At 47.2% G+C, this 27,395-nt stretch overlaps 1 non-coding gene across 1 annotated transcript; it reads right to left on the reverse strand.

The window, feature by feature from the left end:
• Positions 1 to 3,819: 3,819 nt before the first annotated feature.
• Positions 3,820 to 3,957, reverse strand: LOC114805770. The gene has a single exon (XR_003753794.1). It is a non-coding gene; the product is annotated as a small nucleolar RNA SNORA7 (small nucleolar RNA).
• Between the last annotated feature and the right edge of the window lie 23,438 nt (positions 3,958 to 27,395).

Genomic DNA, 27,395 nt, shown 5'->3' on the forward strand with positions numbered 1-27,395 from the left:
ACCTCTCTTTCTCTCCTCCTCAACTTTTGCAAGATTTTGATTGAAGTAACTAGAGCTTGGAAATGGAGTCTCAGCTACTCGGCACTTGTTCAACTGGGGACTGGAGCCCATTTCAATTTATCATCAGATAATGGCAGATTAATTTAGCATAGATAAAAACAGAATTCTAGGTTGCTAGCAAACGTGACTTTTGGCTGTTTAGGATGTGAAAGGTGTTGAAAATGTAGTATTTGTGTACAGGTTAAAAAAAATTGAAAATAATAATAATGTTGGTATTTGTTCAGTGCTTACTATGTGCCAAGCACTGTTCTAAGCACTGGGGTAGATACAAGTTAAATCAGGTTGTCCCAAGTGTGTCTCACAGACTTAATCCCCATTTTCCAGATAAGGTACCTGAGGTCCAGAGAAGTTAAGTGACTTGCCCAAGGTCACACAGCTGATAAGTGGCAGAGCCGGGAGTCGAACCCATGACCTCAGGCTCCCAAGCCTGGGCTCTTTCCACTAAGCCACGCTGTTTCTATATATTTATGTTGTTTGTTATTATTTTGATTGTGCTTATAATCACTTGTTTAGGTTTTCTGTTACAGTTAGGTTTTTTTGGATCTTGTTATATTGTTCTCTCCCAAGCGCTTAGAACGGGATTGGAAAAATACGATTGCTTGATAAATAATAATAGTAATAAGCACTCGATATACGTTCAGCGCTGGGATGGACATAAGGTTGTAAGATCAGACACAGTTCCTGTCTCCCCGGGGTTCCCAATCCACTCAATCGTATTTATTGAGCACTTACTATGTGCAGAGCACTGTACTAAGCACTTGGGATGTACAACTCGGCAACAGATAGAGACAATCCCTGCCCATTGACGGGCTCGCAGTCTATTTCTAGAGGAGGAAAGTGAAATCAAAGGAGGTTCGGGGATGGCCTGAGTTCTCACAGTAGGCCTCGGCAGAGCCGCGACTCCAAAATAGGTCCCATAATTCCCAGGCCCATGCTCTTTTCACTAGGTTACGCTACGTTAGAAATGCATTTCCTCGGACCATATTTTGCTGTTTGTCTTTCCTCCTTGTGAGTCCATTGGACTCCATCGGTACCGTATCCCAATGGATCTTTTTTCGAGGTCCAGTCTCTCCCTGTTATGATGTCGGTTGGCTGTAGGTGGTGCAGTAAGTTCACGCATCAGCCTCCTGCTTCAACCTGTCACGATGGCTCCAGGAGTCTGCAGCACATCGCTTCTGTCAAGGAACTCTGCTCGATGGACCGCAGAGAAGCCGAAGAACCAACCCAACAAGACACTCTCGTTGACCTCGGATCCCTTCGGGATTCGTTTTCCTGCCCCGCAGTCTATCATTTCTGGCATCTCGGACAATCTTATAAAAAACAGTTGGCTGTGTAACCTTCTGTTTACCTGGCATCTTCTTGATTTCGTTAAGAAAGATGAGCTGGCTTCGTTTCCTTCTTTCTTTCAGTAGTATTTATCGAGCGCTTACTATGTGCAGAGCACTGTACTGAGCGCTTGGAGCGTACAATCCCTGCGCAATGACGGGCTCACAGTCTAATCGGGGGAGACGGACGGACAAAAACGATAAATAGAATCAAGGGGACGGACACCTCATTAACAAAATAAATAGGGTAATCAAAATATATACAAATGAGCACAGTGCGGAGGAGAGGGGAAGGTTTCGTTTTTCCCGTGTCGGTCTGAGACTCTCTGAAGTGGAAGAAAATATATTTTTTCCATGGTCTGTCTTGTTTCTTTAAGCTGTCTGTTGGATCTATTCACTTATGTACTGTAAGCTTATTGTGGGCAGGGAATGTCACAGTTTATTGTACTTTCCCAAGCACTTAGTACAGAGCTCTGCACACAATAAGTGCTCAATAAATACGATCGAATGAGAGAAACCCGAGGTCACACAGCAGGGAAGGGACAGAACCGGGATTAGATCCTCTGGCTCCCAGGCTCTTGCTCCATCCACTAGGCCTCACTGCTCGGGTTGTCAGATATGAAACGGGCGGGAGTTCCAGTCCGCCAAACTGGATGGATCCAACATCCACCAAGGTCATATCTCTCTTGATTTCATCAGGCTCTTCATCAGGGAGGAGACTGGAGGTTGCCCAGACCCAAGACTAATGGGTCTTTAGACTGACTCGCCATAGTGGCCGGCGTCTCCCACGCCTCCTGCTCTTTCCTTCGTTACCAATGCTCCTCCCCATCTTGTGGGCCTGCTTCCCCCCTCCCGTGGGACCGCTTGCCTAGGATCTGATGATTTAATAAGAATTAATATTATTAAGTGCTTACTATGTGTCAGGCACCGTTCTAAGAGCTGAGGTAGATATCAGGTGGGGCACAGTTCCTGTCCTTCACGGGGCTCACAGTGTAGGTAGGAGTAAGACTTAATCCCCATTTTACCGATGAGAAAACTGAGGCATAGAAAAGTTAAGTGACTTACCCAAGGTCACACAGTGGGCAAGAGGAGGGTGCCAGCATTAGAAACCAGGTCCTCTGACTCCCAGGCCTACGCTCTTTCCACTGGGCCATGCTGTTTCTCTAAGTAGCAGAAGCTAAGTTACGGGGAAACAAGGCAGATCTCGATCTTCTGGCGTGAAAGTACGACTTAACACGTGTCACTGGGGTTAACTGAACCCTTCAGAGGAGCGCGATCCAAACTGCATCGAAGTTGTCATGTGGCCAAGCCCCTGATTTGAACACAGGAAGGGGCTCAAGAGGTCTCTCAACTTGAGTTAAGGATCTAACGTTCAAGGATCGAAGCAAAGACCGACACAGGGAGGCAGGCTCATCATCTCCGGAATGTCTTTCTGTTTCGTGGCCCCACAGAACCAGGCAGAGAAGGGAAGGGGCTAGCTTTGCTTGATCTTAGGCTGTTTTCTCATCATTTAAATGCCATTAAAACTGGGATGGAGACAGTCCTCTGGCTGTAACACGACAGGTTCATGAAAACTGCGGGCGAAGTTGAATCGTGGCATGTTTGAACCAATTTTCTCCCAGGGGCGGTGTTTTAAATGGGGGATTCGTTCTTGTACCAAGGTCAGATAAGCTATTTTTGTGAAAATTACTCAGGATAATATAGTCGGTCACTTACAGATGAGCAGTGTAGTCACATTAAGTCTATTGAGTCAGAGAGATTTCATCATAGGTTGCAGCCTATCACTCCCTTAACCTTGAGATTATGATGATTATAGTATTTGCTAAATACTTGCTGTGGGTCAAACACTGTACTGAGATCTGGGGTTGATATATAATTGGATCAAACACAGACCCTGCCCTGCGAGGAGCTCAAATTATAAGAGGGAGGGAGAACAGATCATGAATGGTTATTTTACAGTTGAGGAAACTGAGGCACCAAGAAGTTAAGTGACTTGCCTAGGGTCACACAGCAGGCAAATGATAGAGCGGGATTAGAATGCGTGTCTTCTGGCTCCCTAGCTCCACTAGGCTACTTGGTTTACCTTTCACTCCTTCCCTTTCAACGCCCATATTCTGTCTGATACCAAATGATTTGGGTTCTTGCTCCAGGACATTTCAGGGATCTGCCCCTCCTCTCCATCCAAACAGTCACCCCTCTGTTCCCTTCACTGATCACTGTCATTTGTCTTGTCTTCTGCTGTCGAGTCGTTTCCGACCCATAGCGACGCTTCAACGCCCCACCTCCATCTGCGATCGTTCTGAAAGTGTATCCATAGGGTTTTCTTGGTAAAAATGCAGAAGTGGTTTACCACTGCCTCCTCCCACGAGGTAAACTTGTGTTTCCACCCTCGACTCCCTCTCATGCTGCTGCTCCCCAGCACAAGGGAATTTTGACTTGTAGCAGATTGCCTTCCACTTGCTAGCTACTGCCCAAGTTAGGAATGGAATGGGTAGGCCTCTGCTTGACTCTCCCTCCCGTAGTCGAGACTGGTAGAGGACTGGAAACTCTCCAGGTGTGACCCTGAGAGGTTGCTCTGGTCACATCCCACTTTAATTCATCAGCCTCCTCACTGGTCTCCCTGCATCCTGTCTCCCCTTTCTTTGAACCATACTTCGTTCTGCTGCGGAGATCATTTTCCTACAGTGATCTCCATGTTTCTCCCCTCTCCTCAAAAACCTCCAGTGGTTGCCCATTCCTCTCTGCATCTAGTAGAAACTACTGACCATTGATTTCAAGACCCAGAATCAATTCTCTTCCTCTTATCTCACCAATCCCTTCACCCACTACAATCCATCTTGCTCTGTTTGTTCCTCTCAAGCTAACCTCATCACTGGGCCTCATTCTCGTCTCTCCCGCCAACAACCTCTTGCTCACCGCCTCCCTGCTGGCTGGAACTCCATCCCCTCCACATCGAACAGAGACTTGCTCTCTCCATCTTCAAAGAACTTCAAAAATCCCATCTCCTCCGAGGGGCCTTCCCCACTTCATTTCTTAATCTCCGCATTTTGATTCCATCAACTCCCAGATCAGCACCCTTGTGCCACCTGACTATTCCCAGCCCTCTGTAGCGCTTACATACATATCTTATGTTTTCTATTATTCCTTCCCTCAAAGAGATTGTAAACTCTTTGACTGCGGGGTCCTGTCAATTAATTCTATTTTACTCTCTCAAGAACTTAGCATAAGGTTCTACACATAGTAAGTGTTTAATACATCTTATGGATTGATCGATTGGTAGATAAGGTGGTCGATTTTTCCTTTACTGGAAGTCACGTTAACATCTTGATTCTTCCTGGTGACTTTACCAGGGAAGCTTTGCCTGCGTCACCAACCTCTCCATCTCCCCCTCCACTCTGACCCTCTCTCTTTTCATTTCTCCCTCATCTCACCCACCCCATCATGCCTTTGAAAAGCATTTCCCCATCCCCCGCCCTCCTCCACACCTCCAGAGCAGGGGCCATATTGGAAAGATATGTGAAGCGTATAAGAAACACATAGGAAAATGTTGTTGTAGAGTCAAAAGCAACGTATTGTAAAGCTGAAGCGAGATGTAAATTTAGAAATGCTAAAAGAGTCATCAATCTTAGTTGGAACATCTTAAGTCGAGGACTTCCCGTATCTCGCTTTCCAGTAAAGAGCTTCAAGGGCTCACAGAGGAAGGACTCTGCCGTAATTTCACCAACACCATTAACTCCGCGGAGCCGGAGCAAAGAGGCGAGGCACGGCTCCTAGTGTATTTCAGGCCAAAAAACGGCAAAGCAATCAGAAATCATTTAAAACCAACTGTGGTCACTCTGGGGCCTGATGCCGTAGGTAGGAATCTAAAAACTAAAAACCTCATTGAAAATAATTACAGCCAGCACTCTGCATTCACAGTTATGGGGTTTAATGGGCACTTGTCAGATTCTTGTGGTTTACAATGAAAGAGCAGGAGAAGCATGTAGGCTAGGGAAAATTGGCTTTAATTGGAGGCAGATACAAATGACAACAGAAATCATTTTAACTCTTCTAGGAGTGGGCATTTACACTGGATTTTAGGATTTCGGAATAAAGAGCAAGGGTCTGGAAGTCAGAGGACCTAGATTCTAATTCCGGCTTCACAGCTTGGTCTCTGTGTGACTTTCACTACTCTGTGCCTCTGTTTCCTCATCTGTAAAATGGGGATTCAATACCTGTTCTCCCTCCTACTTAGACTGTGAGACCCAAGTGGGACTGGGACTATGTCTGATGAGATTGGCTTTTATCCAGCTCGACACTTAAAACGGTGCTTTTTCATGGTATTTGTTAATAGTAATTACGGTACTCGTTAAGCGTTTACTATGTGCCAAACACTGCTTTAAACGCTGGGGTAGATACGAGGTAATTGAGTTGGGCACGGTCCCTGTCTCACATGGGACTGAGTCTTAATCCCCCTTTTACAGGTAACTGAGGCCCAGGGAAGTGAAATGACTTGTCCAAGGTCACACGGGAGACGAGTGGCCATGCTCTGTCCACTATGCCATGCTGCTTCTCTATGACTATTCTGCTTGTCTATGGGTACAGTGTCTGGCTCATAGTGAGCACTTAGAAATACCATAAAAAATCCAAAAGGGTTAATAATCATATTTACTGAGCACTTACTGTGTGCACAGAACTGTACTAAGCACCTGGGTGAGTACAATACAACAGAGTTCGTTGACATATTCCCTGCCAACGATGAGCTCACAGTCTAGAGGGGGGAGACAGGTATTAATATAAATAAATTACGGATTTGTACATTAGTACGATTACGAGACAGTTACTCTCCCCCCTTCCAAGCCTTATCGAAGCCTCCAAGAAGCCTTCCCTGACTAAGCCCTCCTTTCCTCTTCTACCACTCCCTTCTGCATCACCCCGACTTGCTCCCTTTATTCATCCCCTCTTCCAGCTCCATAGAACTTACGTCCGTATCGATAATTTATTTATTTATAATGTCTGTCTCTGCAGACTGTAAGCTCGTTGTGGGTAGGGAACGTGTCTGTTTATTGTTAGATTGTACCCTCCCAAGTGCTTAGTACAGTGCTCTGCCCACAGTAAGTGCTCAATAAATACAATTGATCGCTAAGTGCCGTGCGGCTGAGGGATGGGTGAATAAAGGGAGCAAACCAGGGTGACTCAGAAGGGAGTGAGAAAAGAAGAAATGAAGGGTTAGTCTGGGAAGGCCTCTTGGAAGAGACGCGCCTTCAATAACGTTTTGAAGTTGGGGAGAGAAAATGTCTGTCGGATATGAGGAGGGAGGGCATTCCGGGCCAGGGGCAGGATGTGGGTGAGAGATCGGAAGTGAGACAGACAGTTTTGAGGTACAGTGAGTAAGTTGGCATCGGAGAAGTGCGTGGGCCGGGTTGCAATCGGAGAGCAGCGAGGTGAGGTGGGAGGGGGCAAGGTGATGGAGTGCTTGTAAAACCGATGGTAAGGAGTTTCTGTTTGATGCGGAGGTGGATGGGCGACCACTGGAGGTTCTTGAGAAGCGGGGAAACGTGAACTGAACGTTTTTGTAGAAAAATGATTCGAGAAGCAGAGTGAAGTGCGGCCCGGAGTGTGGAGAGACGGGAGACAGAGAAGTCAGGAAGGAGGCTAATACAGCAGTCACGCGGGATCAGACAAATGCTTGGATTAACGCGGTGGCGATTTGAATGGAGAGGAAGAGGCAGATTTTAGTGATGTCGTGAAGCTTGAACCGACGGGATTTAGGGATGGTTTGAATATGTGTGTCGAATGAGAGACACGAGTCAAGGATAACACCAAGATTTAGGGCTTGCGAGTCAGGAAGGCTGGAGATGCTCTCTACGGCGATAGGAAAATCAAGGAGAGGACAGGGTTTGGGTGGGAAGACGAGGAGTTCTGTTTCGCACATGTTAAGTTTGCGCTGTCAGCATGATATCCACGTAGACGGGTCTTGAAGGCGGGAGGAAATGCGAGAGTGCAGGGGGGAGAGTTGTAGATTTGAGAATCATCTCCACAGAGGGGGTAATTGAAATCATCGGAGCGAATGAGTTTTCCAAGGGAGTGGGTGTAGATGGTGAATAGAGTGATGAGGTGCTTCTAGTCGGGAGGTAAAACTCGCTACGCTGAGATGGGTTACGAGGGTGTGGGGAAGGAGTGACCTGTTTATGACAGCAAAAGAAGGTAAGGGAGCTAGGCTAAGATGGGAAACCAAAACTTGTGTGTGGAGAGCAAGAGGCAGAATAAAGCAGAACTATAGAGCTAGATCACGGTAATAATAATAATGTTGGTATTTGTTAAGTGTTTACTATGTGCAGAGCACTGTTCTAAGCACTGGGGTAGATACAGGGTAATCACGGTGTCCCAGTCTTACAGTCTTAATCCCCATTTTACAGATGAGGGAACTGAGGCCCAGAGAAGTGAAGTGACTCGCCCACGGTCCACACAGCTGACAAGTGCCAGAGCACGAATTCGAACCCATGACCTCTGACTCCCAAGCCCGGGCTCTTTCCACTGAGCCACGCTGCTTCCCTCTACGGTATGTATGAAAGCTGACAAAAATGCAGTAGAGGAAATAGGACAAAAGTCTCCCATAGCTCCATCGTCAAGAGATGACCTCAGATGGACACAGAACACGGCCAACATACAAACTGTCAAAGGGATTTCCAGAGGGATGGAAAAGGAAGCAGTGTGGCCTAATGGATAGAGCACAGGCCTGAGAGTCAGAAGGACCTGGGCTCTAACTCCGGCTCTACCACTTATCTGCTGTGTGATCTTGGGCAAGTCACTTTGTTTCTCTTTGCCTCGGTTTCCTCATCTGTAAAATGGGGATTCAAACTGTGAGCCCCACGTGAGCCCCACTGTGTCCGATCTGACTATCTTAATAATGTAATAATAATGTCGGTATTTGTTAAGCGCTTACTATGTGCAGAGCACCGTTCTAAGCCTGGGGGAGATACAGGGTCATCAGATTGTCCCACGTGAGGCTCACAGTTAATCCCCATTTTACAGATGGGGTAACTGAGGCACAGAGAAGTGACGTGACCTGCCCACAGTCACACAGCTGACAAGTGGCAGAGCCGGGATTCGAACCCATGAACCCATCTTATATCTACCCCAGGGCTTAGAACGGTGCCTGGCGTAGAGTAAGTCCTTAACAAATTCCATTTAAAAAAAAAGAGAAACCAGAATGATGCCAGTAAGGACCAGGCAAGGCCTGGAAGTCAGCTGCTTCTCAGCGGAAGGCAGGATTTCCAGCATCGAAAGAGAATTCTTTTACTCCGCGGCATCTGGTAATTGTGCAGTTAGGAAGACGTGCTCGGTGTGCTCTGAAGCCGACAGAGCTCCCCGAAGATCCTACCGTGCCTCTTAGAAAGGAAATGCTAATGCAACTTTTGAACCTCCCACACCATTTACGCATTGAGTTTGAGTGCCAACTGAAAACATACCCACTGGAAATGAAAACAAAATGCAAGCCAGCATTTTAACCAAAACTTGTGAGGCTGTGCAGAAATAAAAGCGCTCTGTTGTCCTTTTTCCATTTCCAACCCAACGGTTTCGCCTGACCTTGTTTTCTGTCTCTATCAGGTATTTAGTCGCTTTTATTTAAAAAAAACACAACACAACGGCACGTTGGCATGCCAGCAGCATCATTCAATAACATTTCTTAAGCACCCTCGGGGCAGAGCTGGGTATTGTACCAAGAAAATGATTTGTAAGCACAGTCCCAGACCTGGAGGATCTTAAACCCTGAAATAGGAAGTAATAATAATAATAATAATGTTGGTATTTGTTAAGCACTTACTATGTGCGGAGCTCTGTTCTAAGCAGTGGGGTAGATATGGGAAACAGCGTGGCTCAGTTGGAAAGAGCCTGGGCTTCGGAGTCAGAGGTCATGAGTTCGACTCCCGGCTCTGCCACTTGTCAGCTGTGTGACTGGGCAAGTCACTTCACTTCTCTGGGCCTCAGTTACCTCATCTGTAAAATGGGGATTAACTGTGAGCCTCACGTGGGACAACCTGATTACCCTGTATCTCCCCCAGCGCTTAGAACAGTGCTCTGCACATAGTAAGCGCTTAACCAATTCCAACTTTATTATTATTATTACAGGGTAATCAGGTTGTCCCAAGTGAGGCTCACGGTCTTAATCTCCATTTTATAGATGAGGTAACTGAGGCCCAGAGAAGTGAAGTGACTTGCCCACAGTCACACAGCTGACGAGTGGCAGATGCGGAATTCGAACCCATGACCTCTAGCTCCCAAGCCCAGGCTCTTTCCACTGAGCCACGCAAGCACAGGTGAGATTCCAGGTGCGGGCCCAGGAAGCAGCATGGTATAGTGGATAGAGCACAGGCCTGGGAGGCAGAAGATCATGGGTTCTAATCCCACATCCTCCACTTGTCTGCTGTGTGACCTTGGGCAAGTCACTTCACTTCTCTGTCCCTCGGTTACCCCTTCTGTAAAATGGAGATTTTGACTGTGAGCCCCAAGAGGAACATGGACTGTATCCAACCCGATTTGTTTGCATCCGCCCCAGCACTTAATACAGCACACCTGGCACTTAGTAACTGTTTACCAAACACCATTATTTACTAATATTTTGAGTAGGGAAAAAACTACATCCTTTGTTTTGTTTCCTATGGTCTTCAGTCAGTCGATCAATCAATCAGTGGCATTTATTGAGCACTCACTCCTGGCACTTGGTTGTCCTGTTTGGCTGCCTTTTTTTTTTTTAAAGAATTTATTAAGCCCTGGGGTAGATATAAGCTAATTAGGCTGGACACAGTTCATGTCCCACATGGGGCTCACATTCTTAATCCCCATTTTACAGGTGAGGTTACTGAGGCCCAGAGAAGTGAAGTGATCGTCCAAAGTCACACAGCAGAGAAGTGTCCGCTGAGATTAGACCCCAGGTCCCTCTGACTCCCAGACCCGTGCTCTATCCACTAGGCCACGCTGCTATGTTCTTTTGATCGTTGAACCAATAATGCCTAGATCTGGGTCCTGTGCAATGAATGTAGCTGTAATCGGGATTATTTTTCCCTAGGGATATTAATTGTTCATTCTGAAGCTGAAGTTCCTCTGGACTGTAAGCTCACTGTAGGCGAGGAACCTGCCTAACCAACTCTGATACACTGTACTCTCCCAAGTGCTTAGTCCAATGCTCTGTAGAAGGTTAGCACTTCATAAATACCATGGATAGATTGGTTGAAGCTCACCAGCCATTTACTGAACCACTATCTCAGGATTACCAGGTTTATGCCAGAATTTATCCCCTTCCGCATAGAATTTCACTAGTCAGAAAATCTTAGTGTCGGGCCAAACTAGGAGACTTCAATGAAATTAAACAAAATTGGTCTATAACACTGATGCCTGGGGCATCCCACTGATTAATAATAATGATAATTTAAAGAAAAATTGTGGTATTTGTTAGGCATTTAATAGGAGCCAAGCACTATATTCAATAGTATTTATTGAGCGCTTACTATGTGCAGAGCACTGTACTAAGCGCTTGGGATGAACAAGTCGGCAACAGATAGAGACAGTCCCTGCCGTTTGACGGGCTTACAGTCTAATCGGGGGAGACGGACAGACAAGAACAATGGCACTAAACAGCGTCAAGGGGAAGAACATCTCGTAAAAACAATGGCAACTAAATAGAATCAAGGCGATGTACAATTCATTAACAAAATAAATAGGGTAACGAAAATATATACAGTTGAGCGGACGGGTACAGTGCTGTGGGGATGGGAAGGGAGAGGTGGAGGAGCAGAGGGAAAAGGGGAAAATGAGGCTTTAGCTGCGGAGAGGTAAAGGGGGGATGGCAGAGGGAGTAGAGGGGGAAGAGGAGCTCAGTCTGGGAAGGCCTCTTGGAGGAGGTGATTTTTAAGTAAGGTTTTGAAGAGGGAAAGAGAATCAGTTTGGCGGAGGTGAGGAGGGAGGGCGTTCCAGGACCGTGGGAGGACGTGACCCGGGGGTCGACGGCGGGATAGGCGAGACCGAGGGACGGCGAGGAGGTGGGCGGCAGAGGAGCGGAGCGTGCGGGGTGGGCGGTGGAAAGAGAGAAGGGAGGAGAGGTAGGAAGGGGCAAGGTGATGGAGAGCCTCGAAGCCTAGAGTGAGGAGTTTTTGTTTGGAGCGGAGGTCGATAGGCAACCACTGGAGTTGTTTAAGAAGGGGAGTGACATGCCCAGATCGTTTCTGCAGGAAGATGAGCCGGGCAGCGGAGTGAAGAATAGACCGGAGCGGGGCGAGAGAGGAGGAAGGGAGGTCACAGAGAAGGCTGACACAGTAGTCTAGCCGGGATATAACGAGAGCCCGTAATAGTAAGGTAGCCGTTTGGGTGGAGAGGAAAGGGCGGATCTTGGCGATATCGTAGAGGTGAAACCGGCAGGTCTCGGTAACGGATAGGATGTGTGGGGTGAACGAGAGGGACGAGTCAAGGATGACACCGAGATTGCGGGCCTGCGGGACGGGAAGGATGGTCGTGCCATCCACGGTGATGGAGAAGTCTGGGAGCGGACCGGGCTTGGGAGGGAAGATGAGGAGCTCAGTCTTGCTCATGTTGAGTTTTAGGTGGCGGGCCGACATCCAGGTGGAGACGTCCCGGAGGCAGGAGGAGATGCGAGCCCGAAGGGAGGGGGAGAGGACAGGGGCGGAGATGTAGATCTGCGTGTCATCTGCGTAGAGATGGTAGTCAAAGCCGTGAGAGCGGATGAGTTCACCGAGGGAGTGAGTGTAAATGGAGAACAGAAGAGGGCCAAGAACTGACCCTTGAGGAACTCCAACAGTTAAAGGATGGGAGGGGGAGGAGGCTCCGGCGTAGGAGACCGAGAATGATCGGCCAGAGAGGTAAGAGGAGAACCAGGAGAGGACAGAGTCCGTGAAGCCAAGGTGAGATAAGGTACGGAGGAGGAGGGGATGGTCGACAGTGTCAAAGGCAGCAGAGAGGTCAAGGAGGATCAGAATGGAGTAGGAGCCATTGGATTTGGCAAGAAGGAGGTCATGGGTGACCTTAGAGAGAGCAGTCTCGGTAGAGTGGAGGGGACGGAAGCCAGATCGGAGGGGGTCTAGGAGAGAATGGGAGTTAAGGAATTCTAGGCATCGATTGTAGACGACTCGTTCTAAGATTTTGGAAAGGAAGGGTAGTAGGGAGATAGGACGATAACTGGAGGGGGAAGTGGGGTCAAGAGCGGGTTTTTTTAGGATGGGGGAGACGTGGGCGTGTTTGAAGGCAGAGGGGAAGGAGCCCTTGGAGATTGAGTGGTTAAAAATAGAAGTTAAGGAAGGGAGGAGGGCAGGGGCGATGGTTTTAAGAAGGTGAGAGGGAATGGGGTCCGAGGCGCAGGTGGAGGGGGTGGCACTTGCGAGGAGGGAGGAGATCTCCTCTGAGGATACTGCAGGGAAGGATGGGAAAGTAGGGGAGGGGGTTGTTGGGGGGGAGGGGAGAGGCGGAGGGGTGACTTTGGGGAGCTCAGACCTGATCGTGTTGATTTTCGTGAGGAAATAGGTGGCCAGATCATTAGGGGTGAGAGATGGGGGAGGGGGAGGAACAGGGGGCCTAAGGAGAGAGTTAAAGGTCCGGAACAATCGGCGGGGGTGACGGGCATGGGTGTCGATGAGGGAGGAGAAGAAGCTTTGCCTGGCGGAGGAGAGGGCAGAGTTAAGGCAGGAAAGGATAAATTTGAAGTGTGTGAGGTCGGCTCGGTGCTTGGACTTTCGCCAGCGGCGCTCGGCAGCTCGAGCATAGGAGCGTAGGAGGCGGACGGAGGAGGTGATCCGGGGCTGTGGGTTAGTGGCGCGAGAGCGGCGGAGGGAAAGGGGGGCGAGAGAGTCGAGATGAGTAGTGAGGGTGGAGTTGAGAGCGGAGACCTGATCGTCGAGAGGGGGAAGAGAGGACAGGGCGGCAAGGTGAGGCGAGATGCTATTGGAAAGACGGATGGGATCGAGAGAGCGGAGGTCTCTGTGGGGCAGTAGCGAAGATTTGCAGTTTACTATACTAAACACTGGGTCAGACACAGGCCCTGTCCCACACGAGACTCACTGTCTAGGAGGAAAGGAGAACAGCTATTTCATCCCTGTAACGTAGATGAGGAAGCTAAGGCCCAGATCAGTTAAGTGACTCGGCCACGGTCACCCAGCAGGCAAGTGGTGGAGCTGAGATTAGAACCCAAGTCCCCTCCCAGACCCGTGTTTTTCCACTAGACGATACTGTTTCAAACCCCAAAATGGTCATTTATCTCTACCATTTGACCAATCGATCACCAGTGCGTGTGCGGTACTAAACACTTGGAAAAGTACGATACAGTAAGTCAGAAGGTACACTCCCTGCCCTTAAGTTTGTTGCCTATGTTTAGTCAGTTTTCTCTCCACGACAGAATATTCTCTCCAATCCTTTGAGTGCATTGGGTATGCAACAGTGTTACCCCAATGACAACTTGAAAATCTAAGTACACTCTGTGAGGTCTCTTCTACCCCTATATTTATTGATCCCCTCAAGAGCTCCATTGAGGCATTATTTCCCCTAAAAAAACATATTGTCATTCCCAAATGGTTCTGTTTTCCTAAGTGCTCATCGTCCTAAACGGTTATATAGTTTCCGATGAGCCGTCCTCCATCGACCGTGTATGGATGTCCCTGGAGGATCACCCCCAGACACCACAGATCACCCAACCCCAGCATCCCAGGAGAGTCACCCAAAGAAGGAGCTGACCAGCCAATGGATGGAGCTTGGCCTTCTTACGTGAGCATATCAACCACTGCTTCGTCATTCTCTGACCTGGGTAGTGGAGCAGAGATTGAGCCTTCCTATTACCACCTCCAAAATCCCACTCTCCTCCCCAGATCTGCCCTCAAAATGCAAGCCTTTCCACCTATGACGTCACTTCTTGGGTGGCCTGGAGCATTCCTACATCTTCTGGGGGTGTCTATGATTTTGGGGGGCATCCTAGGTTAAGGGTCACATGGAGAGGGGGAGGTATGATGTCAACTGCCCGATCAGGTCCCGGTGGAGTCCGTGTCATTCTTCCAAAAAGCGGCCATTAGTTGAGTTGACAACTTCTGTGTTTGGTCAATCTCCTTATCCATCCATCCAGGAAGGAGTCACCATCCGGGGCTTGACAGTACAAGGCTGCCAAAGTCAACAGTGTCATTAAAGTCAAGACAGTTCACTCTCTCCTTGGGAGGAAAAAAAAAGTCTGTTTTGATCATCGGTTCTAATCCCGGCTCCGCCACTTGTCCGCTGTGTGACCTCGGGCCAGTCACTAAAGAGCCTGGGCCTGGGAGCCAGAAGACCTGGGTTCTAATTCCATCTCTGCCACTTTCCTGCTGTTTGACCTTGGGGAAGTCACTTCACTTCTCTGGGCCTCATTTCTCTTATTTGCAAAATGGTGATTCAGTACCTGTTCTTTCTCCTGCTTAGACTGTGAGCCCCATGTGGGACCTGATTATCTTGTATCTAACCCATTGCTTAGTAGTGTTTGCCTCAGTTCCCTCATCTGTAAAATGGGGATTAAGACTGTGAGCCCCATGTGGGACAACCTGATTCCCCTATGTCTACCCCAGCGCTTAGAACAGTGCTCGGCACATAGTAAGCGCTTAACAAATACCAACATTATTACATAGCATGCATGTAAAAAGTACCGTAATTATTATTATTTCAGACAAGTCAAACCGTGTTCCCAAGCTAAAATCCCAGGGACAAGATCATAATATAAATGTTTGGGCTAGTAACAGCGTGGCTCAGTGGAAAGACTCCGGGCTTGAGAGTCAGAGGTCATGGGTTCGAATTCTGGCTCTTCCACTTGTCAGCTGTGTGACTTTGGGCAAGTCACTTCACTTCTCTGAGCCTCAGTGACCTCATCTCTAAAATGGGGATTAACTGTGAGCCTCACGTGAGATTACCTGATTACCCTATATCTACCCCAACACTTAGAACAGTGCTCTGCACATAGTAAGCACTTAACAAATACCAACACTTTATTAACCCCCAAGAAGACATTGAATAAAGCACTCGGACTCCGACGGATATCCCAAAGTAGTTTTCAAAGCCCTATTTTGGGAGCATGGTGAGCCTGATGAGACTCTCTTTGCCTCCACCACTAACTTCCAGCCAGCAAAATAGTCTCAGCTGGTGGTCTTTTGGGTGCACTTTCAAACCTGGGTTCCCTGTGGTAATTGGACGTGTCGACGTGTAGATTGCCAACTAGCTGGAGATGCTTCTCATTGAGATGACAAAGGGTGGGCTGACATTCAGCTCGTTTGCCTTTCTCAATTGCATTACTTCTCATTGGAAAAAGCCCGGAGGGCCTAGGTCCTGATAGCTTCCAAAATAAAGCTCTCTCAGAGGAAGGCTTCTTACCATTGGCCAATTGAACTTAGATGTAGCAGGAAAGGCTACTTGAGGCCTACAGTTTGGGCCGCCTTCTTCAGATCTAGAAGGTCCCAGAGACCGGTATTGATTCATTCGATCGTATTTATTGAGCGCTTACTGTGTGCAGAGCACTGTACTAAGCCCTTGGAAAGTACAATTCGGCAACAGGTCGAGACGATCCCTTCCCAACAACGGACTCAGGATTTCAGTCACCTTCTTGGTTTTTGTCATCCCGTTATAAGTCTCTGTGGTTGGTTCCGTAAATGCGGAGAGAGATTGGTTTCAAAGGGTGAGTCTAGTAGCAGCATTTGAGTTGTTTACACCTCGATCATCAAAATGTTTAAAGAGTTATTTGATGACAAATGGCTTATGCAACATTTTTGTAAGCTTTTGTTTTTCTTGAAGGCAGGAAGTCAGAATTGCCAAATAAATTAAGTCATTTGGATGGGGAAGAAGATAAAGAGTCTTTGGAAAACTTCAACCTCCTATTTGGACTGAATTCTAAAAACAAAGCTCAGTGAATAAGCCTAACTCTGGCAAAAGAAACTGGAGGCTATAGTTTTTTCTCTGCTCGCCAAATAGGGTAGGTTATGCCACCCTTTCCTGAAATTCCCTTAGCGATAGAAAGGAAATGATGTTTATTTCTTTGCAAAATTCCTTTTAATGAAATACATAGGCCCAGTGATACAGTGTCTTTGTAATACCGCAAAACTGCACATCTGTTTTGCTGTAACAAGACTTGGCCTTTCCACCTAAATTCCAACTTCCTATTACAGCATTCCTCTTGTGTAGAGGATACACAGACGACTGACTCTCCAGTTTCCATGATTTCCCCCACCCTCTTCTCCGAAGCTTCCCAGTGTATAAGAGGCAGCATGGTGTAGTCGATAGAACGTGGGCCTGGGTGACAGAAGGTCATGGGTTCGAATCCCGGCTCTGCCACTTCTCTGCTGTGTGACCTTGGGCAAGTCACTTCACTTCTCTGTGCTTCAGAGAAAGTAAAATGGGGATCGAGACTCTGAGCTTCACGTGGGACGGGGATTAGTCTGTATCCACCTCAGTGCTTAGTTCAGTGCCTGGCACAGAGTAAGCGCTTAACAAATGCCACCATTATTTTTTGCTGGTTGAGACTCTGCTGTAATCATTATGCAGAGGTGGGCGTCCCCCGTTCACCTGATGGCTTCCAGTAAGTCAGTCGTAGTGCTTAACTAATCGGGCTGGCGGAGTGGAGGCACTAGAGTCTTCCTGGTGAACCCGGTCGATGCTACCGACGGAAGAGGCGCGGGCGATGAGGGGAGCCTCCTCGTCGAGGAGGCTGCGGCAGAAAGACCGGAGCTGCTTGCTCCCTGGCTTAGTAGACTTCACGTCCGTGGCTTCAGAGAGTAAGGGAGGCCTGCGATGAATCCGTCAGAAGGGCAGCAGTCCGGTGGTGGGAGCGATGGGGTGATGCGATGTCGGTTAAAATTGTCAGAGGGCCCAGGTTCAGCCTGAGCCCAGCCTGCGTGTGCAGGAACCTAGAAAAGGACCACGGTGGTTTTGCAACAAAGCGGGGGACAGGGTTTCCCCCAGAAAAACTCCCTAGGTTGGCCATTACGAACATAACGTGATGGAGTCATACAAAGCCCTCGTTTCCTCTTCTCCCACTCCCTTCTACACTTGGATTTGCTCCCTTTATATTCACCCCTCCCTCAGCCCCACAGCACAGAAGTACATATCCGTAACTTATTTAAGAGCCGTAAGCTCACTGTGGACAGGATGAGGTCTACCAACTTGGTTACATTGTACTCTCCCAAGCGCTTAGTACAGTGTTCTGCACTCAATAAATACCATTCCAAGTACACAGATGATGCAAAAGGGAGAGGGTGTAGGGGAAAGAGGACATAATCGGGCAAAGTATCTTAAAAGGGCTTCCTCGGGGAAGGATGAATCCAGAATGGCTCTTCACCAAATCTCACATTGCTAGGGTCCGGGGGTCACCCGGTTAGCATTCATTCATTCAGTCACAGTTATTGAGCTCTTACTATGTGCACAGCACTGTATTAAGCGCTTGGAAAGTACGATTCAACAGTGAAGAGAAACAATCCCTCCCCACAAAGGGCTCACAGTCTAGAAGGCGGGCAGACAGACATCAAAACAAGTAAACAGGCATTAATATAAATAGAATTATAAATGCATATACATCAAAACGAGTAAACAGGCAATAACATAAATAGAATTATAGATATATATATACAAATATATTCGAGTGCTGTGAGGTGGGGAGGGGGGTGGTTAGCAAAGGGAGTGAGTCGGGGCAATGGAGGGGGGAGGAGGAACTGAGGAAAAGGTGGGCTTAGTCTGGGAAGGCCTCTCGGAGGAGGTGAGCCTTCAGTAGGGCTTTGATGGGGGAAAGTGTGATAAAAGCGAGAGATGAAAAATGCAAGAAAGCGTCCTTCACTCCTGCAGAATTCATTATCACAGGAAGTTGTATAGGGAGACAATACCAATCAAGTGGGGTTGGATAAATTTAATTTAAAAATGAAATGCCACTCAAGTAGCACTGGATGACAGGTCCTTAATGGTTTCTAGTTGGTTTTAGAGGGGAACTGTCACTTTCTTCCCAGATGGGTTCTCTGGGGCGCCTAACAGAGACGTAACACTTGCCTGGATTGACTATTGCTCTCATCCAGTGTAGCGCTGCTTCGATTTTCAGCTATGGTTTTAGGCTGCTCGAAATCACAGGCAAGATAATATGGCTGCCTTGGGTTTTATATTTCAAACTATGCAGATGTTTCAATCCCGGGGTGTTAGTTCGTTTCTAGTGGAGTCTGACACTTTGTTAATGAAAGATGACTTGTAGGTCTAATCAAAACCTATTCTCACGAAGACTCTGACTTTCAAATCCAAATTTCCAGTAGGCCAAGTTACATAAGCCGAAAATTCAGCACTCTGTCATAGTTTTTTCCTTCAGCAGAAACGCCCAAATCATCGGGGTTTGCTCTCTATATCGACCGCTTTTTCTCCAACAACAACGGAATGGTAAGCACCAGAATTTAACCCCACCACAAAAACCTTCATTTAGAAACTGGGCACTTACTAATTTTAGAAAGAAAACATCGAGTCATCTGAACTCTACCTATTCTCCAAAGTGCAAGGTAGAGACTGTCTGCGATTATCGTGAGTTGTTTGTGTCATGCTTTCCAATCAATCCCTTACCGTTTGAAGCCCAGGAGCATGACCGAGTGATTTCGTAAGCCCCAACACAACAGGATGAGGTTTAGCCAAGCAAAGTCCAGATGTACTCAGATCTCAGATGAACTGACAGCCAAGAAAAGAAGGGAGCTTCAGCTCAGCCCTAGAATGTGCTCTCAAAAACATGAGCAGACCTGTGCCCTCTTCGCCCCAAATGAAATGGAGGGTTCGGCAATCATCTGGGTTTTTTTGCTCCCTTCATTCATTCAATCATATTTATTGAGCGCTTACTATGTGCAGAGCACTGTACTAAGCGCTTGGAAAGTACAATTTGGCAACAGAGACGATCCCTACCCAACAACAGGCTCACAGTCTAGAAGCGGGGGAGGCAGATAACTAAACAAAACAAAGCCAGTAGACAGGCATCAGTAGCATCGATATAAATAAATAGAATTATAGATATGTATGCATAATTAATAAAATAAATAGAATAATCAATATGTACATATATACACAAGGGCTGTAGGGCTGGGAGGGAGGTAGAGCAGAGGGAGGGAGTAGGGGTTGGGGCGGGGAGGAGGAGCAGAGGATGTAAGAAGCCCAAATGGCTAATTCAACCTCAAAAACCCTGGAGAGGGGTTTCTTGAGATCATTTACTCAGTCAATGGTATTTATTGAGCACTTCCAGTTTGCAGGCCTTGGGGATAGTACAGTACAACAGAAATGGTAGGCTTGATCCCTGTCCTCAAAGAACCAAGAATCTTGCCTTAGAGACAGATATTAAAATAAATTACAGGTAGAGAAGAAAAATAACAGTAGCATTTCTTAAGCATTCACCATGCATAAAGTGCAGCGCTAAATAGTGGAGTAATAAAAAAAAATAATAACGGTAGGAATATTTGCTAAGCGCTCACCTTGTGCCAAGTATTATATTAAACACTAAGCACTGGGTAGACATAAAATAAGCAGATCGGCATAGTCTCTGTTTCTCAACTGGCTAACAGTCATTAGGAGGGACAACAGGTATTTAATCTCCGTTTTACAGATGAAGAAACTGAGGAAAGCTCACTGTGGACAGGGAATGTGTCCATTATGTTGTTATATTGTACTTTCCCAAGCATTTAGTACAGTGCTCTGCACGCAGTAAGCACTCAATAAATATGACCGATTGACTGAGGCATGGAGAAATCAAGTGACTTGCCCAAGATGATACAGCAGGCAGGTGACAGAGCTGGGATTAGAATCCGGCTTCTACTACAGATTGGCTCAATTGACACTATGGCACGTTAACGAAGAGAAATCCTTCAAAGCGATCCGATGAACAAGCAGTCAGCAGTGGCTACTGATCAGTTGTCTTAGTATTTTAAATTCCAAAGTCACCCGATCTTCCTAACTGGGGCCGGTGCCAGGGAAGGCTGGGGCGGGACTCTCTGTGAAGCTCAAGAGGAGTAGCCCAGAGTTTAGTACAGTGCCCAGCACATAGGGCTTAAAAAACATTATTTTGAAAAAATGTGGGCTCACAGACCGGGAATGTGGACCGTCAACCAGGGGCATACACAGGCATCTTCCTCCAACTCTGGCTCCTCAGGAGGGCTCATGTTGCTCTTCCAACATGGTGGCCATAAGATCATTATATCACGCGTGTGGACGTGTGCCTGTGTGTGCACGTATCTCCGGATCTGATTTTTTGCCGTGTCATCCCTGAACACCCTGGGAAGGGCAGCATCTTTGCAAAATTTGGAAAATTTTGTGAAATTTCTCTTCTTTTTGTTCAGCTAACTGGAGGCAGCGATACTCGATTGATTCTTCCAAGCTTTCACCTCTGCCCATCTCGTCGGCAGGAAAGGGGAAGCAAGCCGTGTTTCTGGTAGTTTGTTACTCTGTTGCTGCCCAGCGTTTAGTACCGTGATTGTCACGTAGAAAGCACTTAACCAAGACGTTACCGTCGCTGTTATCATTATTTTTGTTGTTGCTCTTATGATCACTACTTACCCTGTACTTTTATATTAGCCTGAGAGCTTAGTCTTCCAACCGGTGAATCCGCTTTTCTATCTGCCAGATTTCCAGAGAGCTTTAGCTACTTTGGAAGTAAGTTAGGCCCTTTTGGAAACTGCATTATCTCTATAAGGGCACTAAATGGTGCTCTGATTTTTAATATTTAAATGCAGAGGACATAATAAGAATCTTACTGACCCACCCAACACCCCTATGAGGTATGTGGTTTTTAACCAATGCTTCGGAGAGCTAAAAGGCCATAGGAGCTGCCAACACAGCACGGCAATTCAGCACTAGTAAAGCTATTGTCCATAAATTCATTGCAAGTTGGAGACGTAGGCCAGCTGGGCCATCTAAAAGATGATGACCTCAAGTCGTTCGGCCCTCAGATCCATTAAGCAGGTTTGCTATTTGGCCCCCTCATCGAAGCAGCCGTTCATTACCCCACGAGCTACTAAATTTCCAAGCTTTTGCATTAAATGATTAACCTTACGTGAACTGGGGTGACGCCCATTTGAAGATGGCAGGAACTCCCAGGGTCCTATTGTATTTTCTAAGGAATATCTATGCTTTCTGCGGTCAGTCAACAGCGTTATGGAATAAGCCCATCACGATCTAACAGAAATGCGAGATGAATCTGTAGTTATTCCCAATGGCCGATTTCCCATCAATAGCTCTAACGGCCCTTGATTTAGAGAAATAGCTTCTGGAGGGCAGGAACTGTGTCTCTCACTCCATTGTACTCTCCCTAGGGCTTAGTAAGCATTCAATAAATACCTCGGACTGATCGACTGGGATTTTTCTGAGCAGCTACCGAGTGCAAATGCATTGTGCTAAGTATCTGAAAAAGTACAACCAAAGCACAGAGCACAGAGGAGCACAGAGCTCCTCTTCTACAAGGAGCTCACAGTCTAATGGGGAAGACAGACATCACACATTTACAAATAATGGGAGCAGTGAGAAGAACAGGGATCAGATAAGGAGTTAGACCAAGATGAAATTCCAGAAGAAATTATTAAATACACTATTGATGCATGGATATATGTATGTATTTATATGCATATGTTTACATATATGTATATGTATAATAATTATGGTATTTGTTAAGTGCTTACTATGTGCCAGGCACTGTACTAAGCTCTGGGGTGGGTACAAGCATATCGGGTTGGATACAGTCCCTTGTCCTACATGGGGGCTCACATTCTCAATCGCCTTTTCACATATGAGGGAACTGAGGCACAGAGAAGTGAGGTCTCTTACTCAAGGTCACACAGCAGACAAGTGATGGAGCTGGGATTAGAACCCATGGCTTTCTGACTCCCGGGCCTATATTGTGTATCTGTGTATGTATATGTACATATAAATACACATGTATATGTGTATATACGCACATTAACTTAAACGTTGATGACAGATATAAATACGTAAGGATTACAGATGCTGGTCCAAGCACCATATCCTACCTTGACTCCCGCCCCCGCCTCCCGGCTAGCCCCCCTGCCTCCAGCCTCACCCCTTTCCTGTCCATACTTCACTGCACAGCCCAGATCATTTTCCTAAAACATTGTTCTGGGCACATAGTCCCACTCCTCCAAAGCCCATCTTTCTCCCCATCAGCGAGAAACTCATCACCATCAGCTTTGAGGCACTCAATCAGCTCTCTACCCCCTACTGAAACACTCCAACCCAGCCCACACCCTTCGCTCTTCTCTCACCAACCTACTCACTGAGCCACGCTCTCATGTCTCTTACCATTGACCTCTTACTCAAGCCCTCCTTCGTATCTAAAGGACCACTGTTCTCCGCTTCTTCAAACTCCTATTAAAATTAAATCTCCTGCAGGAAGCGCTCCCTGACTAATCACTCATCTCCCCCACATTATTCACTCTCCCTTCTGTTTCACCCGTGCAGTCGGGTCCGCGTCCCTTCATACGCTCACCCCACCACCACATCACTTACGTACACATCCTTAAACTTCGTGGCTTCCCTTTCCTTGAATTAATTTTCGCATCTGCCTCTCCCACTATGCTGTAAGCTTCTCGAGGACAGAGATTGTGCCTATTAACTCTATTGCACTTTCCCAGATGCTTAGCAAATGCTCAGTAAATACCACTGATTGAGTGAATGCGTTGAAACAACAAGGCACGTTGGTCTTAAAGCAACTAAGACTCTGACATGGAGAGGAAATTTTTTTCCCAAAATAAGACAACAAGAAAAAAGAAGTTTTAAACCTAATGACACAAGCGGCCCTGGCTGCACATCTTGAATTGTAACTCGCAGCCTCCAGAATTCAAGCGCACTTTGGCAAGAATGAGATGCAGTTTGAGGCCACGGTTCCCCAGGAAGGAGCTTGTTTCGTTCAGGAGCCGTGCTGATCTGGAGGTGAGAAACCACCCGGTGCTTTCAAAGACAATCATGAATCCTGGAAGAAAAGCATTCAGTGGAGTTCGGCATCCAAATAGAGTTCAAGTAAAAATTTAGAAAAAAAAGAGATGTTTTAGCAGAGAGTGGTAGTGAAAGGAAAATGTTTCCAAAGGCAGACAAGAGAAATACTTCAAAGTCACTGGAGCACGGTTTCAAAGAATGGAAGCAAGTGTCAGAATTTCAGATCTGACAACTGCAAGCAGACTCTAGCTGAGTGCTGCCATCGAAGAGGGGTAGGCTTAATTAGGACCAAAAATGTGTTTATTAGAAGGAAAAACCAGAACTAGAAATAACACGCATTCTGAGCAGGGCTTTTCTTCCAAACTAAAGGGCTCATCTCCCTCCCTCCCGTCATCCCCCTCACTACTGCCCAGCCTGGCAGAGGCTGCCGCTCATTTTGTCCCCAGCCAGTCCCGTTTTCAGAGGTATGGAGGCAGCTTTGGCGGGAGATGATCTGGGGGGGAGAAAAGATGCCGATGGCCACCACTGAGTTCCAGGACCAAGGTGATGGTGTTGAAATTGGCATCTAGGCCAATAGAAAGTTATCCCAGGATCCATTTGTCTGCTGAGCAACCTTGGACAAGTCACTTCACTTCTCTGTGTTTCAGTTTCCTCATCTCTAAAAAGAGGTTTTCCTCTTTTACCTGTTTTCCCTCCTACTTAAACCAGAAGCTCCAGGTGGTAGAGGGACCGTGTCCGAACAGCTTATCTTAGATCTAGCCCGGCTCTTGGTAGAGTTCCTGGCCTATAGTAAGCTCTTAGCAAACATCACAGTTATCTGCTCTTCAGGAAGCTCTTCAAGGGTGGGGATTGTGTCTACCTACTGTACTGTACTCTCTCAAGCACAGAGTGTAGTGAGCTGCACAAAGTAAGTGTCCAATAAATAGGCATTGATTGATTGACGGACACTCCCCAGCTTCTTCTGTAGAATGGTGACGATGAAGATGATGACGATGACTAAGCCCCCCCCCCCCGGTAGTTTCACTCCATCACTCCGCCCACTGGGCCGCTGTTCTACTTCCTCCCTGGGCTAAGCCACTGTGTTGGATTGAATGTTAAATGTGGAAAGGGTAGGAAAGAGGAACCTGGGCTCTGCCAGCTCGAGTCGCGTTGTCCAAGTGGACTCTGGCAAGAAGGACTGCTAGCCGATTTATATTATTTTTGATCTTAAATAGACTCAGCTCTTTATTATTATTATTATTGTTGTTCTACTTGGTTAATAATAATAATATTGTTGGTATTTGTTAAGCGCTTACTATGTGCAGAGCACTGTTCTAAGCACTGCGGTAGATACAGGGTAATCAGGTTGTCCCACGTGAGGCTCACAGTCTTAATCCCCATTTTCCAGATGAGGGAACTGAGGCACAGAGAAGTTAAGTGACTTGCCCACAGTCACACAGCTGCCAAGTGGCCGAGCCGGAATTCGAACCCATGACCTCTGACTCCCAAGCCCGGACTCTTTCCACTGAGCCACGCTGCTTCTCTTATCAAGTGCTAAGCATTGTTCTTAGCACTGGGGTAGGTACAAGTCAATCAGGTTGAGCACAGTCCCTGGCCCACATGGGGCTCACCCTCTTAATCCCCATTTTACAGATGAGGTGACCGAGCCCCAGAGAAGTTAAGTTACTTGCCTACGGTCACACAGCAGACATGTGGCGGAGCTGGAATTAGAATCCAGGTCCTTCTGACTCCCAGGCCCATGCTGTTTCTACTAGACCGCGCTGTGTCTCTTTTGGTGATGTACTGATGGTGAGCTCAAACCTATAACTCGGAGTCTAAAGGGGAGGGAGGATGGGTATTGAATCCCCATTTTACAGATGAAGAGACTGAGGCACAGAGAAGTGAAGTGATTTGTCCAAAGTCACACAGCAGGCGAGTGGCCACACTGGAATGAGAACCCAAGTCCTCCGACTCCCAGGCCCACGCTCTTTCGACTAGGCCCGGCCGCTTCTCTTTATTGACGTCAATGGTAAAGATGCAGGAGTCAAGGTGGGATAGGATAAGTGCTACGATCTGCATCGAAGCAGGTGGATGGAGAGGAAAGGGTGGATTTTAGCGATGTGCTGAAGGTAGAACTGACAGGATTTAGTGACAGATAAATATGCGGGTTGTGTGAGGAAGATGAGTTGAGGACAAGGTCAAGGTCATGGGCTTGTGAGCTAGGGAGGATAGTGGTATTGTCTACAACCTGTGGGAAGTCCCCGCAAACCCTGGAGGATTCCATGGACTTGACAGTTTTTCAGAGCCTGGAGAAAAAGCGGAAATAATAATACTTAAATGCTTATTATTTGCAAAGCACCGTACTGTGCACTGAGATAAATAGAAAATAATTCTTTCATTTGTTGAATCGTATTTATTGTCAGGTCAGACTGAGTTCCTGTCCCATAAGGAGTTCACAGACTAAGGGGAAGGGAGAACAAGCACTGAACACCCCCACCTTATCCAACGGAGTAAATTAAGCACAGAAAAGAGAAGTGCCTTTCCCCAGGTGATACCAACAGAGCTGGAATCAGAACCTACGTCCTCTGATTCCCAGGCCCATGCTCCTTCCACCAGACCACACTGTCACTCTACACAGGGAAGTGAGGACATTGTGGTCAGGAGCAGAAGCAGAAGAAGGGTGTGGGCTCTGAGGGGAAGGGGCTTCTGCTCTAGAAGAGTGGTTCTGGGGAAGGCGGAGGGGGCCACACCACCAGAAATCTTTCCTAAGTCCTCCTTTCCTCTTCTCCCACTCCCTTCTGCGCTGCCTTGATTCATCTTCCCTCCCACCCCCCACAGAACTTTTGTACATATCTGTAATTTTATTTATTCGTGTTAATGTCGGTGTCCCCAGCCTAGACTATAAACTCAGTGTGGGCAAGGAATGTGTCTGTTGTTATATTTTATTCTCCCGAGTGCTCTGCACACCGAAAGTGCTCAATAAATACGACCAACTGACTGACTGACCACTGCTAGCCATAGCCAAGCATGGAGACATTTTCTTCTTACATAGCCAGGAGGAGGAGATGAGACGGGAGGATACGGGAGACTCTCTGGCTGCTTTTTCTCAGGCTCCTCCTCTGCCTCCCATCCCCTAACAGAGAAAGTCCCTCAAGGTTTAGTTTTGGTCACCGTCCATTCTCCAATCAACAACCACTCCCTCGGAGGACTCCTCATCAAACAGAACTCTTTATCACTGACTCTAAAGCAATCGCCTTGACCCCTCCTTTCTTACCTCCCTGATTTTCTTCTACAACCCTGCCCGCACACTTTGCTCCTCTGATGCCAATCTACTCACTGTACCTCCATCTCATCTATCTCACTGCCGCTGTCACCTTGCCCGTGTCCTGCCTCTGGCCTGGAATTCTCTCCCCCTTCCTATCCAGCAGATGATCACTCTCCCCACCTTCAAAGCCTGATTGAAGGCCCATCTCCTCCAAGAGGCCTTCCCCAACTGAGCCCTCATTTCCTCTTCTCCCACTCCCTTCCGTGTCATCGCGGCGCTTGGATCTGTACCCTTTATTCACTCCACCCTCAGCCCCACAGCTCTCGGAGTGATCGATTGACTAATCTCTGCCAGAATTCACCCATAGAATCATCCCTCTTCCCTCACCTTATTTTTCCTCCTCTGATTTTCTCTCTGTTTCTCTTCTTGCCGACAGCAACAACTGTAGCTATGAAGCAGTCACGTGACATAACGATGTCATCACCATGTCCCACATGAAGCAATGTGGTCAGATGGGAGCCTCAGTAGCCCAGGACCCCGGGGATGGAGTTTAATCTGCTCCTACTGTCACAAAGCAGACATTACATATGTGCAAGCTAGGGCCTGAAGCTCTCAAGGCATTTATAGCATTTAAGATCTTTAGATTCATTATGATACACTCTATGAAAACATTTGAGTAAATCGTATGTGTGGTTCTTGGCCCACCAATTGCTCAAAGTTTCATTTTGCTTGGCTCTTCTGCTCAAAAAGGTCTCTGGCACTTCCAGGGATAATTGTGAGTTGGTTGTAGTAATTGGAGCATGTTCTGAATGTTTAGAAATCATCACCCACGTCATCCTAAC

Source organism: Ornithorhynchus anatinus, chromosome 19, assembly GCF_004115215.2.
Source record: "Ornithorhynchus anatinus isolate Pmale09 chromosome 19, mOrnAna1.pri.v4, whole genome shotgun sequence".
NCBI classification, from domain to species: Eukaryota; Metazoa; Chordata; class Mammalia; order Monotremata; family Ornithorhynchidae; genus Ornithorhynchus; species Ornithorhynchus anatinus.